The sequence below is a fragment of the Microplitis demolitor genome, chromosome 3 (genome assembly GCF_026212275.2).
Source record: "Microplitis demolitor isolate Queensland-Clemson2020A chromosome 3, iyMicDemo2.1a, whole genome shotgun sequence".
Taxonomy (NCBI): Eukaryota; Metazoa; Arthropoda; class Insecta; order Hymenoptera; family Braconidae; genus Microplitis; species Microplitis demolitor.
Window position 1 is genome coordinate 9624802 of NC_068547.1, and position 20429 is coordinate 9645230.

Below are 20429 nucleotides of genomic sequence, written 5' to 3' on the forward strand. Positions count from 1 at the left end.
GCGCTTGAACGGCTACTACTACCGTTACCGTCACCGACTAGTAGTCGAAGAATTCGAGTTGCTATAAATCTCCCTTGACAGGTACGCGATTCCGTGCGCGGGGTTCAAGGGAGGAAATGACTCCCTTTTCTCCTTCTCGCACGTACCCTTCCGCGACATCCCTCGCTGCGCGAGGAATTGTAATAGTTTCGCTCGCGGAGTAAACACAGTGAACCATCTCCGGTCCGAAAACCATTCTTCTGAATGAAGTAAAAAAAAAAAAAAAGAAGAAACAGAATTGAAGCAGGCAACTACCATCTCTCTCGTGCATATTTTGGATGCTCAGTTGTCTCTGTTGAGATCCGTCACTCCAGTCTCCCTTCAGTTAAGAATAAAAGTCTTCTTGCTATTGGAAAAATGTGGTGAAACTTTAAATTTGTTCAAGAACGTATACGCTACCCTTTCAGAATTGCCAAAAAAGTTTTTACAATTAAAACAAAAATGATGTGCGTTAGAATTTATAATTTTATCATGATTGTGCTTAGAACGTATTAAACCGATCCACTTCGTTATTGTATTTAATTTATATTTATCTTAATTTTTCAAATGAGTTTACACGGAAAATAATTAACGTTTAAATATTTACTATTTAAATACAGCTGTCACTCTTATGAAAGGTGTTGATCTACAGAAATTTTTAACAAACCCAAAAGTAAACAAGCATCGATATTTCAGTACACCATAAATTATACATTATAATATATTGATTACAATTATAGTCACAATAATATTCGATTGAACAGTTGGAGACTTATTAATGTTAGCTATCAGATGCTACTAACCATGATAACGAGTAAATCGGATAATAGAAATACGTATGGTTTAACAACACATTAAATTTGTATCTGGTCTTCCGATATGAACGAAATGAATTATTGACGAAAGTTAAAAATTTAAGTTCATCATATTTTATTAACTATGGTACCCGAATTTAGTATAAAATACGAATAGACAGCCAACTCGAGAGTAAAGAGGGCCATGTCCATGTCAGTTTCAATGAGACATAAACTTGTTCAAGTTCCAAGTACTGTCAGTTATACATCTAAGAACATTTACCCTTTGGGAATATTCTGCAAAATATATAACATCATCTGAAAATTGAAAATATGAAGTGACAAAATTATAACAAAGACAGTAAAAATTTGTGAAGACGTTAAATGAAAAATTAAATTATTATAAAATAGAAATTTTGTGAATATTATGCAAGCTTATAATAACAAATTACAAACGATATTAATGAAAGAAAACTATTTAAAAAAATGGAATTTCTCTTAACGTAGATGAACTTTAAACCCAGATTACACTATAATAAAAAGGTGGATCGTCAATTAAAAATGTTCTAAAACAGTCATTCCTAAGGATATGAGACTCAAAATTATCTACTGTTTTTAAACTTAAAAGATTTGAAATTATAATAACAAGTATGTTTTTAAACTCTTTAAGTATCAACATCTATTATTGTTAGTATATTATACACTATTGGAGGAAAGTAGTAGTTCTCTAGTAGACCTAGTTGTGTAGCTTCCTTATGCTCTTGCTTGCCGTATCCAGGATTTGGGTTAGAGGTTACGTCTCTACAGTCATTTTAATTTATTTTAAAGGAGACTCAACTTACTTTATTCGAATATAATATTGAAGCGATAAAAATACACATGTAATTTCTTATACAGAGATACGTCATTGCATCGAAATGGTTCATTAATTATTATGACGTGCCAAGCCACGAATCGACTTATGCTCCAAAAATTAATCCCTTACAGTATAGCCGTGTAAAACTGATGTTATTGCCCCTTGACTTATAGAAAAAAACTCTATGGCAAGCATTCTGAAATTCAGCAGAGACCAAAGAACGCGTCACCTTGCCCTCACCTAAGTATCCAGAGTCGGGAATACTTGATTCCACGAATACTACTTCTTAGTTTTTACGTGTACAATATTCCCTTCGTGAGAGTTACGTGGCAAATGATAATTAGCGCAAAACTTCAGCTAATCTTGTGACTCTTGACGTGCAATAAATAGCTGCATAGTAAGTGATGTGGCAGATGATAGTCATTACGACTCGGACAAAAACAATGAGAAAAAGACTAAAAACAATAAATACCTGTGAGTCATCGTCATCGTCCTTTCTCACTTTCTACACCGTGTGTAACTGCGCTCGTGGAGCAAATCAAATTGAAATGATTTTTCTCCAGCTCATACGCTGTCGTCGTGCCTTTTTAATTGGGAACACTCGGAGTTACCATGCAGCATTAAGTGGCTGACGCCAAACTAACCACATCTCTCTCTCTCTCTCTCTCTGTAAGTGTGATCATACGTGTTTTTACTTGCTCTGTGTTGTGACTCTGTTTCTGCGTAATTTGCCTTCGAGCTTTGTTGTTGCAGGTTATGCTAGCTATAAAAAAAGCAGGCCTATTTTTTGTGATATAAATCATCGTTATTTAGGCTTGCATTATTGTTTATCAATTTATTTTCTCATCAGAGTTTTGTAATCTGAGGTTAGTTTGCTGCCGTGTCACTGCCTACCAGGACGCCACCTCGGCGCATATTAGGTACTATCTAGCGTTACCTTCATCACAGTCGATAACTGAGCTGTCTGCAGCTGTTATTTAAATCTATTCAGTTTCATCTGTTGCCTCCACTGTGCACTACCATGAATGAACGGGACGACATACATGTGCCTTCACCTACTGACTCTGATTCGTATACTAGATCGAACAGCTCTTTAAATCGTACTCGCCAGCAGACAGATGATAAGGAAGGTAACCCACCTAAGAAAGTTGCTGCTCGTCAACAAACCCTAACCTCGGTTCTGGCGGGTATTCAATCCATCAAGGACGTTCTTGGTGAGCATAGCACCGTTTTCAAGGATGTTCCTTGTATCAAGGCACAACTTAAAAAATACACCAGCGATATTGATGAGCTGAAGCAGAAGACCTCTCAACTCCAGTCTGAAAATGTCGAGATTAAGGAATCTATTACGGATGTTATAGCTCGTCTTGACAAGTTAGAAAGCCGCCATGTGGCCGACACCTTCAACATTCAAAGAGCCCTCGCTAAAAATTCCAACAATGCAGAACTGCTCGTGTCAGGATTTCCGGATATTGAATCTGTTACTGATCATTGCAAACTGGTTCAAGCTGTTATCAATTCTCTGGAGTTGCAGATACTTGTAAATGAATTTGTTAACATTCGTCGACTTGGGAAAAGCGTGCCTGTGGCCGCTGAGTCTACTTCCAGTGAATCCTTCAATTGTCGACGACTCCCGCTGACATTGACGTGCTCCAATGTTGCTACTGCACACAAGATTATTGCAGCCAAGAAGAAGATAGGAGTACGTAGGTGGACCTATGTAATGCGCTGTTCTGTCAATGAACCCCTTGGGTTACAAGGCTTATACATAGATGACTCTAACATTTACATTAACGAGCTTATGTCTAGTCGTACGTTCAAACTTCTCAGCTCAGCTAAGAGGGTGTTGAAGCCCGCTGGTTTTAAATATGTTTGGGCCAAACATGATTCAGTTTTTGCAAAGATCGATGATGGCGCCTTAATTCATGTCATCTCCACTCAAGAAAACATCGAGAAACTTAAGATACTCGAGTCAAAAAACTGCTAACCAAGAAGGTATCAAGTCAAGTCTCAATTCCTGTTAATGCTGTCAAAAAATTTCTGTTGTGTGCTTGCTGTCTCAATAAAAATTCACTTAAAGCAAACATTAGTACTCTTTGACAATACCTTGATGGGGAGCCTTTGTACCATATTATAGCGCTGACTGAAACCTGGCTCAGTGATTCCGTGGCTAACATCAACATTCAGGATTACTGTGTCGTTAGAAACGACCGGAACTCGCGTGGGGGTGGTGTAGCTTTATACTATCACCAATCTTTACACTTAGCAATCATTCTCAAGCCACCAATAGTCTGGAACAGTCAACCAGGTACTTCTGAGTACTTGCTAGCCAAGCTGCACATGAAAGGGGCTCACCCAGTGTTTGTTGCCGTCGTGTATCGGCCAACCCATGCTCCCTTCACTCTACCCAATGATCTAGCATCAACCCTTCCTTCAGCTATGGATGGTTTCAGCCACAAAGTCATTCTTGGGGATTTTAATGCTGACCAATTGCTTCCTGGTTATGATGCTGATTATATTAAGTCCTTCATGAGCATAAACTCACTTAGGCTTGTGCAGCATGGTTATTCCCATACCACTAAGCGTTCTCAAACCTGGCTGGATCTTTGCATGGTAAATAAATCAGACATTATTGTTTCCTGGGGCAAATCTGAGTGCCCCCTGGGTGCTGGGTATCACCTTATATCAGTGGTAATGCAGCTTGACGCTATTGCGCAATCAGCTAAAATGATCTTGTCACGTAAATTTGATAATTTGACTTCAACTAGCGCCATGTTCTCATTAAAGAACATGGACTGGTCATGGAGTCGGTCGCCTGGACTTACTGCCGACCACTTCGCAGCACAACTCACTAACCAGCTTATCTCACATGTGGACGCATACGCTCCTGTTTGTGCTATTACTGTGAATTCGCCCGTATTTGCTCCCTGGCTTACAAGTGAGTTAAGAGACTCTGATTATCGTATCCGTGTGCTGTACAAACGCTACCAGCATAATAGCAGACTCTCTGACACTGAAATATCAATCTGAAAGGGATTTGCATCGCAACAATCTTAACCTTGCTAGGAATAACTATTATCTCTCAAGACTTAAGGGCCTTACGTGTGGTGCCATGTGGCGTGAGCTGCGAAAACTTGGCCTACTGGAGGATAGTGGTACTCGGGCACTGGCTGTGGACGTGGCACAGCTCAATAAAGCGTTTGTGGCTGTCTCGGAAGCTACTGCGCAACATCTACACTTGCCCCGAGCCGTCAAATTGGGTATGCAAACCGATTTTTGCTTCAGTGAAATATCTACGGCTGATGTAGTCAAGGCTTTCTCAGCACTAGGAACTGACGTTGTTGGGGCGGACAGGCTCTCAAGGAATATGCTGACATCACTCTTGCCTTTGATCCAGGACCATGTAAAGCATTTTTACAATGCATCTCTGCGTGATTGGGGAAATTACTTGAAAGAATTGTGGGTATTCAAATAGCGGCTTATTTAGACGAACATAACCTGCTTAATCCATTGCAGTGTGGATTTCGCGCTAGACATAGCATGCAGACTGCCTTACTTAAGCTGCTAAATGATGTGAGATTCAGCACGGATAGACAAATGATCACCGTCCTTATACTTTTCGACTTCTCTAAAGCCTTCGATACGGTTGATCATGTGCTGCTGGTGCATAAACTCGTCGAGGTCGGGTTCTCTGGGCCTGCTGCTGACTGGATGACGTCGTACCTGACTGAAAGGTCACAGGCTGTCAAAGATCCTGATGGTAATCTTACGGACTGGCTTCACACCAATATTGGCGTTCCTCAAGGGTCCATTCTAGGCCCTATGCTCTTTTCACTCTATATCAATGATATTGGTATGAGTATTCAGCACTGCAAAAGACTACTTTATGCTGATGACTTGCAAATCTACACGGCCTGCTGCCCGCATGAAATTGAGGAGTGTATCAGAGGAATTAATGACATAGCTCGCATTAAGCAGTGGGCTGACTCGAATAAATTGCAGTTAAATCTAAGCAAGACCAAGGCCATCATCTTAGGGTCCAAGCCTTTTGTCAACGCAATCGACACCTCTGAACTGGTACTGGGTTGTCTACATCGACATGAAATTAACTTTTGAGGAACATGTGAACCACACTACTGCGAAGGTTAACTCTGCTCGCTACAGCTTATACAGTCTATGCCGTTTCACTGATCTAAGCATGCGTAAAACTCTGGTCAATGCCTTCATATTTTCTCATGTCAACTATTGCTCAGCTGTTTTTCTGGGTCTGGGTGCTGCCTTAAACATCAAATTACAAAGGCTGATCAACAAAGGAGTGAGATATGTGCTTGGCTTACCATGCGGCTCGCCAATCTCACAGGCTAGAGTTGATCTAGGGTGGTTGACAGTCAGCCAGGTTAGGGATCGTGCAGTCACTAGCCTATTTAGCTGAGCTAATCTCACTACATACGTCTATCAGGCCACTTCGAAGTACTAGCTCTGCAGCATTACTTGCAGTATCGAACCACCGCACCACAGCCTACAAAGCGGCCTTTGCCGTTGCAGGCCCTTACCTGTAGAACAGCTTGCCGGATAACTTAAGGCTTACTCGCAGTTCAGCGGTCTTCAAAGCTGAGCTTAACTCTTAGCTTCTGCGTTCCAGCACTCCAGGATGGCTTGACTGATGACCGCCGCATTTTCGACCTAATCTTATTGTTTCTTCTAAACTATTTTCATTATTACTATATACTTAACATATAAGTATATAGTAATATCAATACTAGACGTCCATAAATACTACGCGTCCATCTTTCATGTAAATAGTTCGCTTATTATTAATGTCTACTTTATATATTTTGATTTTGTTCAACCACCCTGGACAATAAATTTACTAGGTTAATTCACAAAATCATTCTAGTAGACTTCAATGCTGATCAGCTTCAACAGAGTTGTGACGCTCAATACATCAAATCATTCATCAGTAACAGCTCACTCAAGTTGGTTGATCATGGGATTACTCATGTTACGAAGCAATCTGAAACGTGGCTCGACCTGTGCATCGTTGATAGTGAAGATCATATAACAAACTGGGGCAAATCGGACAGGCCTCTTGGAGCAGGGCATTACTTGACATATATTGAAATGCAGCTAGCTGGACAAATCACAACAAGCAAGAGAATTGTTACTCGACATCTAAACAACTTATCGTCGCCGACAGCTACATCAGCACTTTCATACCAGGACTTCATACAGATACTATCATCTGAACATACCGTTGATCAGTCAGCGGACTCATTTACCAGTAGATTCCTTTCACACGTTGACAATTTTTCTCCTTGTCGTCAAGTCATCATTGATTTTTCAAGAATGACACCTTGGATAACGCCAGAGCTACATGTATCTGAACGCAAGGTTCGAAAAATATACAAGCGTTTCCAACGAAACAGATCTCATCGAGATTTGCTGCTTTATCGGTATGAACGGGATCGGCACAGAGCGAAGCTTCGTGATGCCAGGATTTGCTACTATGGAAATAAGCTGAATGGTCTGTCTGCAGGTGCCATGTACTATGATTTGCTCGACCCATTTCAGTGTGGTTTCAGGAAGGGACACAGCACTCAAACTGCTCTATTAAGACTTGTCAACGATGTCCGCTTCAACATGGACAAACGCATGGTCACCTTTTTACTGCTATTTGACTTCTCAAAAGCGTTCGACACAGTCGATCCGCTACTACTCATTCAGAAGCTTATCATGATTGGTTTTTCTGAGCAAGCAGCTACATGGGTTTCCTCCTACCTAACCGGGCGTTTTCATGCAGTCAAAGATCCTGATGGGAATCTAACTGACTGGATGTACACTGACATAGGAATCCCTCAAGGCTCTGTACTAGGGCCTTTACTCTTTTCACTATTTGTAAATGACGTTGGAATGTGCATTTGGTTCTGTAGGCGCTTGCTGTATGCAGATGACCTGCAAATATAACTTGCCTGTTACCCACATGAGCTCGAACACTGTGTGCAGAAGTTGAATTCTGACATAGCTAGCATTAAAAACTGGGTTGTCAAAAATCGGCTACAACTTAACCTAGGAAAGACAAAGGCTATCTTGATGGGCACAAGGTCCTTTATCAACGATATTGATACCTCACATATTAGCTTGGGCAGTGATGGTATTGATATTCCTATTGTCTCTAGCGTCCGTAATCTTGGTGTCATCATCGACTCCAAGTTGACCTTCGAGGATCATGTCAAACTTGTAACCAATAAAGTGAATACATCCCTGTATAAGCTATACAACCTGCGTCACATTACTGATATGAATATGCGCAAAACATTAGTAAATGCAGTTATACAGCCACACATCAACTACTGATCAGCAGTAATATATGGCTTGGGCTCTGTACTTGACGGTAAGCTTCAACGTCTTGCCAATAAAAGTATTTGCTTCGTGCTGGGCCTGCCCTGGGATGTCCATATAACTCAGGCCAGAAAAAACCTAAACTGGCTTACTGTCCGCAAAGCTAGAGCTCGGAGTATGCTGAACATCACCTGGGCGGCGATTTACGAACATACTCCTTCGTATCTTGCTGAACTTATATCTGTATACACAGCTGCTCGTGCACTGTGTAATCAAAGTGCTGCAATTACTTTAACGGTTCCAAATCACCAGACGAGTTCATACAAAGCGGCCTTTGCGGTAACAGCACCTTTTCTCTGGAACAGCCTGCCTGACGACGTTAAACTTGTATGTGATTTCGCCACTTTCAAGTCAAATTTGTTTACTTGGCTCCTTAATTCAGACGACGATGATTGGGTGACTTGAGTTACTGATTAGCCAGTGTTTTCTTCATCACACAGGCAAATCTTACTAATCTATTACTATTAGAAATTACAACACATTTTATTATTCATACGTATTAATTCATTTATCCGCAATATTGTAGTACAATTCTTACAACACACTATAATGTAAAAAATGGTCTTCTAATCACTAATACTGCAAAGCTACTGCTTTGCTTTAATGTAAACTTTGTTTAACCAAATGAACAATGAACAACCAATTTAATCTAATCTCTCTCTCTCTCTCTCTCTCTGTCGCGTTCGCTCCGTTACTCGTGTTTCAGTTAGATTTTTACGTGCTCATCACACATTCTTTACTTGGCAAAAAAAACTGATGATGGATCTCTTTGGCCAAAGATCACACTTCTCCATTCAACTTCTGGTTTTAACAAGTGACAGTAGAGATGCAAGTACTGGTGTTGATACACAAGGGTTCTTTCAGAGATCACGCAGATTTGAAAATGACCCTGAAGCTGATTCATCCGGAGTGTTGGCGATGATCGTCGGTACGTAAATTTCAGAACTCTTTTGCTGTTGAGGACAGACTATGGAGTACGTTACGTATTCATTATCAATAGATGGTACAGACAATGTTGTGGGAGTAACAATGCCTTTTACTAACTGGCGTTTTGAAAGAATCTCGCTGCTTCACATCCTGAGCTTTTTAGTTTCCCGAGGAGCCATCGGCGTTTCAAAATCTTAGGCCTTGTTACCCGAAGAAATAATCATCTGGCTCACGAAGATGGCCTTACGTTTCTTTGGCACCGGTGTTTCTTCATTAGTGGCAGCTAATCAGTTACTACGCCGATGGGTTGTAATCAAATTAGATATAGCTGGTTTTTTCTTGCTACCTTGACTCTGTTCCACATTTGCAGCGCCCTTAAAATTTGACTATCACCAATGATGAAGCTTTGACTCATTTCATCGACACGTTCTATGAAATGTAAGCCTTTCACTATCATCAAAATTTATACCTTACATCTTTACTTGATCGCGGACATCCATCTCATTTCGTCGCCTTGTCACTAACCTATAGTAAGTATTGACTTGCTAGTTTTCATGTTGCTTGTTATGCACCTCATATTATTTTTCTGAATTTGCAAGTATTTATCTTTCTAACGTTGATTTCAATTCTTCTATCTTTTCTGTTATCGAGACCGACTGTTCGTCTACCGTGATCTCCAGATTGAATCGTTTTTCCCGATGATTTCATTATCCTTTATTTTGAAGCGTTCTTTCGTTGTTCCTTATCTATCAGCTATCACTATCTTTTTATCCCGTTTCTCTGCCTGTCTCTTCTGAAGCTCTATTATGGATATATTGGTTTATTAGAATTCTGAGTTTAGTGTCTACTTACGAACACAGCGGTCAGTCATGCACATCTCTCTCTCTCTCTCTCTCTCTCTCTCTCTCTCTCTCTCTCTCTTTCTCACACTCATAGTCTTATGATTTAACTTTGATTGATTCTCCTCAACTACATATTTAAATTAAATTATTCTTTTTACAAGTATGCATCACATATTTATTATATTTTTACCGTGGTCGTCACAGGATAACTGTTCTCTCTGATTATTCGGATTGGAATTTTTCTGAGTTCCAAAGTCTCCTATAAATCTTGTTTACCGTAGTTTTTCGAATATTATGGTACGTTATGGTATACGACAAATCCATTAGAACTGTTCCATATTAATAGTAGTACACTGTGAAAAATTCGCAGAGTGAATGCGGATTAAATCCGGAGTGAATGCAGAGTGAATGAATTTTTAATTATTCATTACCATCGGAATGGAATTCACCCCGAAGGGGAGCTTTTGCGGAGTAGATAATTTTTTATTAATTTAATTCCTCCGGAGTGAAATTCACTCCGGAGAGAAGTTTTAAAAATATAATTAATAACATATAACTCCACTAAATATAATCAAAGTAAAAACTTGCGTATTACATTACTGATTAGCTGATACACACACACACACGCACACATATATTCAGACACCAACCACACACACACACGCAATCGTGCACACGCACACATTCGCCCGAACACACACACACACACACACACACATCGCATTGAACATTGCAGAATAGCATCCTAGCACCTTCAAACGTCGACATATGATGAAAACCCAATTTTTGAAAATCGGGGAGAAACCAATAACTTCCCGAAGTTTTTGAAAATTGTCGATTTTTTTTAGCAGGAAGTTAAAAAATCGAATTCGTCATGTGAAAAACGATTCCGAATTTCGACTTAGTAAACTAAGTCTGAGTCAATTTTTATTTGTGACCCGGGTACAAAGTTTAAACCATATTTGTATAATGCAACTAATACACGGTAAAAATTTCGCGGGGTAAATACTTATTTTAGACAGTCATACATTAGAAATTTAAGAAAATTAGAATTATACTTTTCATTTCGGGTACGGCCAGATGTCACTTTGTTCATAACAATGGTTTCAGTCAAATTGTCATCATTTTAGCAATGAGTTATAATAAAATGATTCCAATTAAGTCAAGTAACTTGAACAAGATAACTTTTCCATTGAAAATTTAAAAGCAAAGGATAATTATTCAAATAGTTCGAATATTCGATTCGAATTTCAAATTGAATGTCACTATTCAATTCGAATACTATTTGCAAATCCCCACAATTTCCATAAACATCGTCCAGTAATGTCAATATTACTAATATCTCTAGCCTCGTATTATATTACTTGTTGTTTATCGATTTGCATAGTTCATTTTTTCCGGGTATCAAGAATGAATTACATTTAAAGAAAAATAAATTTACGCGCATGACGACTATACGTCTACAGCAGTTTTTCTTTTGATTTTACTAAAGAAAAATAAAAAAAAAAAAAAAAAAAGAAAGCGAACGAGCTTATCCACCCTAACTTCTGAAATCATATACTATTAGTTTAAATAGATAATATTTTTAACTTCCCACTAAGAAAATCGATGATTTTTAAGAATTTCGGGAAGTTACTGTTTTCACCCCGATTCGCGAAAATCGAAATTCCAACAGATGTCGACGTTTTGAGGTTCCAGAGAGCTATCCTGACTAAATTCAAGATGATGTCCGTGTGTATGTATGTATGTATGTACGTAAATATGTAAATATTCTGTAACTTTTGAACAGATGAACCGATTTTGATCGTCGAGGTGTCATTCGACGCGGCTTGTTAAATATTATAAGCACTGAAAATTTGAGCTTAATCCGTAGGGTACGTTCGGAGATATTTCAAAAATATTTTTTTTTGAATAAATCTTAATGCGTTCGATGGATTGATTCCACAATCTAATCAGCTTTGAAACTTTGTAAGCTTCTGTAAGTAATAAATCAATTTTAAAATTTGATCAGCTCCAGAACTCAATAAAACGCGTCGATTGCCACCTCATCCGTCTCAGTGAATTCGTTCGAGAGATATCGTTGGAGAAAAAAATTGTAAAAAACGTTATTTTTCGAAAACAAAGGCATACAAAAGTATTTTCGAGCTCGAAGAGTTCGAAAGTGTATTCTCAACAATGATTTAGAGCTCAAGGAGCTTGAAAGCAGCGAGAAGTTTTGGGGCTGACTCACAGGGTCAACTGACAGACTGATTTTTAACTTCCCGCTAAGAAAATGATTAATTTTCAAAATTTCGGAGTTATTAGTTTCACCCCGATTTTCGAAAATCGAGTTTCCATCAGATGTCGACGTTTTGAGGTCTTAGGAAGCTATTCTGACTATTTTCAGAAGGATGTCCGAGCGTCTGGATGTATGTGTATGTGTGTGTGTGTCTGTGGTGTGTGGCGGGGGGGGGGGTCTGTGTGTGTGTGTGGGTGTAAACTTTTAATATCTCTTCAATGAACTGACCGATTAACATGTTTGAGGTGGCAATCAAAAGAGTTTTTTGGCCGTCAACTTTTCTGAAAATTTCAAATCGATCGATCAGATAGACTCTAAGATATGGAAAAAAAAAAAAAACAAAAAAAAAAATTTTTTTTTTTTTCAGTTTTTTTCAAATTTTTCAGAAATAGCTCGATTGATTAATTCCAAAATCTAATCAGCACAAGAATTTAATAAAACGCGTCGATTGCCGCCTCAACCATCTCAATCGGTTTATTCGTTCGAGAGAAATCTATCAAGAAAGAAATGGTGTGAAACGGTTTTCTTCGATTATCGTTGAAGCGACTCATCAGATCAATCCAAAAATCTAGTCAACTCTGAAACTCAATAAAACGCGTCGATTGCCGCCTTAATTATCTTAATCAGTTAATTCGTTCATAAGATATCGTGGGAGAAAGAAATGCTAATATATGTATATATTAAGGCCTAAAGCGTACTCAATCTAGCCAAACGAGTCGAATTCATACACTCGGAGAAAAAAAAATAGTAACCATTATTGCGCCGTACAGTACTCCAGTCAATTGAATGAATAGAAGTATAATAACATACGCTTTTACTATACTTAATCTTTCGCCCATACACTCTCATTGACTAGATTAGTGTTCTACGCAGTAATGATAACTGTTTTTTTTTCTCCGTGTGCGAATTAAATTTACGCCTCGACCAAAGTCAAATTCAATTTTTAAAACCAGATCGAAGTCATAGATCAGCGACGGGACGAACCTCGGGGCCGAAAGACCTCACACTCTTTGAGTGAAACATTCTTTCAGCTTCCACTGGCATTTGAACCCACGCCTAGCCAGTGATAAAGTCCGAGAGGCCTAGGTCTTACGCTTTAGACCGCTCGGCCATGATCACTGGTGTAGATGATATTCAAAACGATTTATATTTTGACGCCATCTAGATAGTGTGGTATGAAACTTGTTCCTTAACGAATTAGATGGTACATCTGTGGAATGCTTCCTATTTTACCGAGATGAAATAAATTATTCAAGTGGTTGTATTACCCTGATAGCCAAGTTGGCGGTAACTGGCGTCCAACTAACAGCTGCAACTAGACGCCAAGTTGGCCACGAAAGCTGGTAGTTTTAAAGTTGATAGACACTTTCTGAAAAAGTTGGTGACAAAAGTTGGCAATCCATAGTTGACGGAAAGTTGCCTTTAATTTTCTCAGAAACCTACTCTCGAATTCCGGCTCTTCCCTGGCATCTTTTCTCAGAAAGTTGGTGGTAACTTGTAGCCAAAAGTTAGAAGAGCTAGAGTTGTCGACAACTTATTGCCAAGTTGATCACAAACTAATGAATACCAACTTTTCGACGAGCAACTCGTACTATCAGGGTATATGTCTTACTTTATCTGGTAGCCAAGTTGATATTAACTTGACATCAATTTACCATCGCAACTCGACATCAAATGGATTTCTCAGTTGAACGTGAGGTAAACTAATAATCAGCGAATATATCCAGTTGAAAACTTGAAGAACAAATATATCCAATTGTAAAAAATATCCAACAATAATTGTTAACATATATCACGATCTTGCTAGCGTTCCTAGGCGGCCGGAGGTGGATATTTTTGTTGAAGGATTTTGGTCTTGGATATTTTTATCTTCTCGAATAACCACAGTTTCTCTGCGACTAAATAACAGTGAAACAGTTTCGGAATGTGCCATAAAGTTAAGGGTATCATTTGACTAACTATTAGCTACAAGTTGGTATCAATTTTTTCAGAAAGATGACAACAATTTGTGTCAAACTCACGTCAACTTATGGAATGCAGACTTATTCAACTTCATATATATTTAACTTGGGGACAAGTTGTGACAGTAGATTGTCACTAACTTACCGTCAGTTTTTCTTGTACCCTAATAGTCATTTGGTAGCAAACTGATGTCAAAATTAGCATCAGTTTCGTGTCAACCTGTTGCCGTCAGATGGCTAGCAAAAATTCGAAAGCAAAATTTGCTACCTGTCCGCCGTCAATTTTACCCATACAGGCATGTATATATTCTCATGTCATCCTCTAGTGATAAATTACATTTAATGGTAACGAAAATCAGCAGAAATTGACATCTACTAAAATGACTACTGACGGAAATTTTTGACTTTACAATTTTTGCTGCTAAGCCGATGACCAATGGTGACAACAGATTAACGACAAATTAACATCCATTGCTGACAACAGATTGATAGCAAACTGCCTCACTTTTTTGCGTCAATCTAACAACAAATTTTAGGAATTCGAACCTTACAGTCAAAGTGACGCTAAGCGAATATCAATTTTTGCGCTGGATAGAAATGATTACTTTGAAATTATAGTTTTAGAGGTACAAACAGAAGTATCATTTGTCGATCTAGACTTTCCTTGTTTAGTTACCGTAGCTTTGTTACCGACTTCAGATACTCATACCGGAATAAATTTAATGTATAGACAGTCAATAGTGTCATAGACTCTTTGACCAGTGCATCTGTTTCAAGGACATCTCCATGGAGAATAGATTCACCTTGGACGTTTTATACGAAAATTTTAATCTGAGTTCTACGATCAACATTCATACATTATATATATAGAACATTGATATACATTGTAAAAACAGTAAATATCCCTGATTCAGAAATTTAATTTGGAATGATTCAATCCATGCTACAGTGCATACCTATATATAGTCAATTTTGCCAACTTTGAATTGTTTTGGATCGTGTTTGAATTATTTCAAATTAGATTTCTGAATCAGGGATACATTTACGTTTTATCAATGGTATTGACCAGTTAATAGTTTCGGCATGACTTTTGAAAATTTTAAGACAGGACAAAGTTGCAATGTTTTTATGCGATTTTTCTCCCGTCATATAAATATAGTAAGTTTTGTTATCTCTAACTCAATTAAATCAATGCCAAGAATAATTTTTTCAATTTTTTAATTTTTGTATAGTAACATGGAAAATGGGCATTTTAAAAATATATTTTCAATATATGTTCTGGAAACATGAATAAATTTTACTCAAAGATAATGAATTTCTTTTTGTTATTCTACTATACACGGTTTTATGGGGCTGAATAAATCAAAATTGTTTCTACGTTGCTGAATACTGTTCATTAAAAATATAGTGTCACTTGTAATATATTTTCTAAATAAAAAAGTATTTTTTAATAATGTATATTACGGTGACTTTTAAAAAAAATTATCTTTTTTTCTCGGACACGGGTTCAAAAGTTTCGTTTTATATGAAAATTACTCTCTAAATCTGAAACAGTGAAAACAACTGAAAGGTAGTGTATATACACCGTTTCACAGTCATAAGTATACCACTTGGTATACTTATAACTGTGAAACAGTGAAAAGTCACTGTTTTAGATTTAGAGAGTAATATTAACATTAAGAAGTTTCGTATCGCACTTTTCTAATTTCCATAAGAATAACAGAGAAAAAAAATTTTTTGCATCTTCTAGTTTTTATAACTAGCTAACAATGTGTCTTTAGAAAAATGAACAAACGTAATTTCATAGAAAATTGAATGCCCTAAAAAAAAAAATTCTCTATCGGTTTTTGATAAATCTATCTGCTCACAAGTTATTTTTGTTTAAAGTCAAATTCATAGAAAATTTTGAGATCTTTTGACTTTTTCGGCGAAACTATCATACTAATCACAAAATATCATGAGTTCTTTCTTGTAGATAATTTTATTCTTTACAAGTTACGTTCTGTAACGTTTTTTGAAATTCCAGATCGTTTTTTAGTTATTTATATAATACTAAAATGGAAATATCTAGAAAATAAAGTGGAATTTTAAAAAACCTTATTCAAGATAATTTGTAAGGAATAAAATTATCTATAAAAAAGTTTCCATGACATTTTATGATGAGCCTAATCGTTTCGCCGGCAAAGTAAAAAGATTTTAAAGTTTACTATAAATTGGATTTCAAGCTCAGATAATTTTCGAACACATGGATTTATCAAAAAATGATAAGAGACATTTTTTGTAGAGCGTTCAATTTCCTACAAAAACTTTTACCGCTCATAAAAATCCGTTGATTGGTTTGTAAGCTAGAAAATTCTAAACAAAAAAATTTTTTTTTTCCGTGTTATTTAAATGAAAAATAGAAATCTGCGATGCTTGATCTCTAAATATTAAAATTAGGAACTCTGGTTTTCACAGGTAAGTTTTTTTTCAGTACTCTGAAGATATTTCAATACGGGATTTCAAAAAAAAAAATAGTCGATTTTTTTTAATCAGCCCAATGTATATATTTAACGTTAGTTATTAAATCCATAAATATTTAAATTATTATCGTGTCACGAGTATAACATTTATAATAACAATAATTTTACAATTTTACAGTATACGACTATTCCAGATTTCTGTTGTAGAAAAAAAAACCGTCGCTCCAGGTATATGATTCTATAAAAGAACCCTCGCTCGACCATAAAATGTCTCAAGTCGACCAAATTTATGACCCGAAAAGTGAAAGCTCCCTATGTCAGAGAGTATCGGTACTACACTACAGGACGTATCTAAAATTTTTTGAAAAAAATCTAACAATTCTCATCTACGCTAGTTTTTCTACTATGCATTTATTTTAGGTAACGTAGTCTTAGTAGCAGTAACGGTCGACAATGATAATTTATGTTAATAGATGTTATACGAATACCAGAGAGATCTACCTAGCAATATTTCGAGCAGTCTATGACATGCTGTCAAGAAGATTGGGTGTGTTGCCGTTCTCTCGTTGTTAAATATTTTAATTTAGTCGTGTTAAGTTATTTAATCTTCAATTAAAATTTTCGAAGAGTGCTTTATTATCATTTGATTTGTCACAGCGTATTCATCCCCACCTAAACATCAGCGCCATCACTGTTTGACGCTCAATTTTTTAATTCAGAGTAATGGCGACGCCCAGTTCAATTTCATCCCCTAGACGCAGAAGCAGAGGTGCGCAGATATCATATACTCACAGATGGTTGCAAAATTATCCAGGAATGTACAAAGTGAAATTAAAAAATGTGTTGTATTTTTAAATTTAATTCGCGATATATTTAGTATGAAAAATAACTAATTTGATAAAATTACAAATCGGAATATCATTAATTTACTAACTATTCTATTCAACACTACCAAATTTAAGTCTACGAAAAAGAGAAATGTTAATTAATTCCGATAAAAAAAAGTTATGTTTGTGTAGTGAAAAGTGTTGATTTGTTGTTACTCAAACGATATTTCAATTACCGACTTCATATAAGTGAATTAAAAAAATATATATTTATTTTAGAAAAAAATTTAACGTTTAATTTTTTATCGACTTTTATATTTTTTGAAGGGATTTTTAGAATCAACAGGAGCGACCATTTTTTGCAAAAGCATTTTAATTGTCAGACCAGAAGGTGGAGCAAACTCGTCTTTGACGCCGATCGATTTGCGTCAGGCTAAGACGCAGTACACTACGACGTTTGATCTTATGATTTTTCATAGGAATTAGTAAAAGTTAATAGTTAGCTCTTATCAACGATGTTTGTATAGGTAAATTTATTTTAACACTATAATATTTATAAATAAATCATTGTATTTAACTTAAAACTAGATGAACACTTTTGAAAAAAATTGACAATGATTTCACTACTTTTTGGTTAACTTTGTGTACTTATATTGAATATAATTACACACTGTAAAAAAAAATGGGATAAGTCCAGGCGGTGTAAGTGTTAAAATTTTCGGTGATAAATTTCAACACTGAAAGTGGTATTAAAATAACACCGCTGCCGGTGTAAATATTCTTTACCAGCGTTAAAAAAAATCCCGGTGTTAAAATATTTTTGTTAAAAATATTTAACTTAGTGAATATTTTTACTTATTCCATCACTACAGTTAAACAATGTTTTTAGTAATTAATTAAATTATTGGTGATTGAAATGATGAGCGTAAAATTGTGTACACAGTTGAAAAAATTGTGTTAAATTTAACACAAATCACAGGTTCCAAACGGTCTGCTCAATTTTTTGTGTTAATTTAACACATTATACTTGTGTTAAACAATAATACAGGTTTAAAACTTGTGAGATAAGATAACACATCCAACTTCAGTTACATTTACACTTGATCGAATCAAATACATAATTGACACAAAATATCTAACCATTGAAGTTTTATACACAAAATCACAAAATTTTCAACTGTGTAATTCTTAAATAGATTACGTTTATTATAAATAATTATTTGAATAAGTACATAGCAAAATTGAAATTTCCTTTAGATAATATTTATTAAATTTTTATATTTTTCTATAGGTAATACATTTTTTTACACCGATTTAACACTGCTAAATTATACCACCTACACCGGTGTTATTTCATTTTAACACTGCGTAATGTTAAATAGAGTCCATTTTTAACACCGCTTTTTTTACAGTGTATTATTTACTAGATGAACCATTTTAATGAAAAATGCTATTATAATAGTTGTATACTATTTTTTGTGCACTTACTTAAATATGTTAATTATTTTAATCGAAAACTGAATATATATTATTGAAATCTGAAAATTTAGCAGCATAGGTAATTGTTGAGCAAGCGTTTAATCTAACAATAATAACTTTTTTTTTTCTGCTTACGGTAAATGAACTGACGAATCAGCGAATCTGGTAAAGGGATAAAAATAAAGATGGTTTTAGATTGAAACAATTATAAAATTGGACATGATCTTTAAAAATCTACTACCATCTCATTAAATCTGATGCTCATTTAATAATCTAATATATGTCTACAGGTATGATAACATTTTTATTTCTTTCTAATGAAAAATACACAAAATAAAAATTAACAATAGCTCAATTAATTTTTTTTAAACATGAGGTAAGAGACCCAGTACCTGTTCAGGTACTGGGTATTTTACCTTTATATGTAATATATATTCATATATAGATTATTGTCAAGTAAATGCTTATAATATATAACAAGATTATCGAAACCTTTATCATTTAAAATCCCATTGGTCGATATAAAGCCCCAAGTGGCAGAACCAAAATTTTGGACTTTGTATTACATTTGAGTTGAAACTTGATTACATAACTGATTGCCAGCTAATTTTAAACGAAAAATTGTTTTTTTTTTTTTTATGTGTCACTTAGGTTTGTTAAAGAAATTATTTTCATTTTGCATCAACGTATACTTAGTAACACTGTTAAAGTGTTAAATAGTAGAACAATTTAAACTTTTAAAGTAACACCTTTACTATATATAAAAATGACTTATAAATTAATTTGTACGCACAACACATATATCATTAACGAAGTTAATATATATTAGTTGAAGAATGATTCAAGTATGCATATATTGCACATATTTTTCGACTTTCAAACTAGGTTTATTAATGACACATTGTGCTAAAATAAATGAAAGAGCGCTGGCTTAAAAAAAAATACAAAGAAAAAAAAAACTTACATACTTGACATGTTGGTTGACAATGCTAAATGTATAAATTGATGTATATTTCCGCAGTAAATGACGTCATAGATTCGTCCATGGGAGACATGATACGGCTCCCATTTTTTTTTCTGTCTGCGTTACGGATGGTAGATCCCCACTCTAAGTAATTTCAAGGTTCTCATATACTAACCGTATGGGAAGATCGTTTTCATTTGCCTTAGTCACATGGAAATTAAAAGTGACAAGACAATTAAGTAATTTTATTGTACAGTACAATCTACTTATGAGCGATATTTTTGTCTCGTATATAATTACAGAGAAAATTTCAATTTACGTGGGAATGAGCAAAGAGTTTGAAATCCCTTATTATCAGATTGTACTGTGCAATATATATATTATTATTATGTTATTATTTAATACGGTATAAATTTTTATATAAAATGTTTCGGGTAGTAGTTTTTATAGCCTCAAGTAACGTAGTTCGACTCTGATTCCGCTCTAATCGAGACCGGAAAAAATTAATGACCTTGAATGCCGCCCAGCTTCACTTCAACTAGAACTGATATGAATTTTCATATCATCGACATTCTAAATCAACTTAAAATTCTTATGGTCATCAATGTTCTCAAAGGACATA

The 20429-nt window shown here is 35.8% G+C and overlaps 1 long non-coding RNA gene across 2 annotated transcripts in view; it reads left to right on the plus strand.

The window, feature by feature from the left end:
* Positions 1-17315: 17315 nt before the first annotated feature.
* LOC103580583 (uncharacterized) overlaps positions 17316-20429 on the plus strand; it is a 31154-nt gene continuing 28040 nt past the window's right edge. The window contains exon 1 of one of the 2 annotated variants that reach the window (XR_549599.3): positions 17316-17891. This is a non-coding gene — a long non-coding RNA (uncharacterized LOC103580583). Of the gene's footprint in view, positions 17892-19014; positions 19134-20429 lie in introns of those variants that run through there. The other variant, XR_549600.2, reaches the window with a different exon arrangement.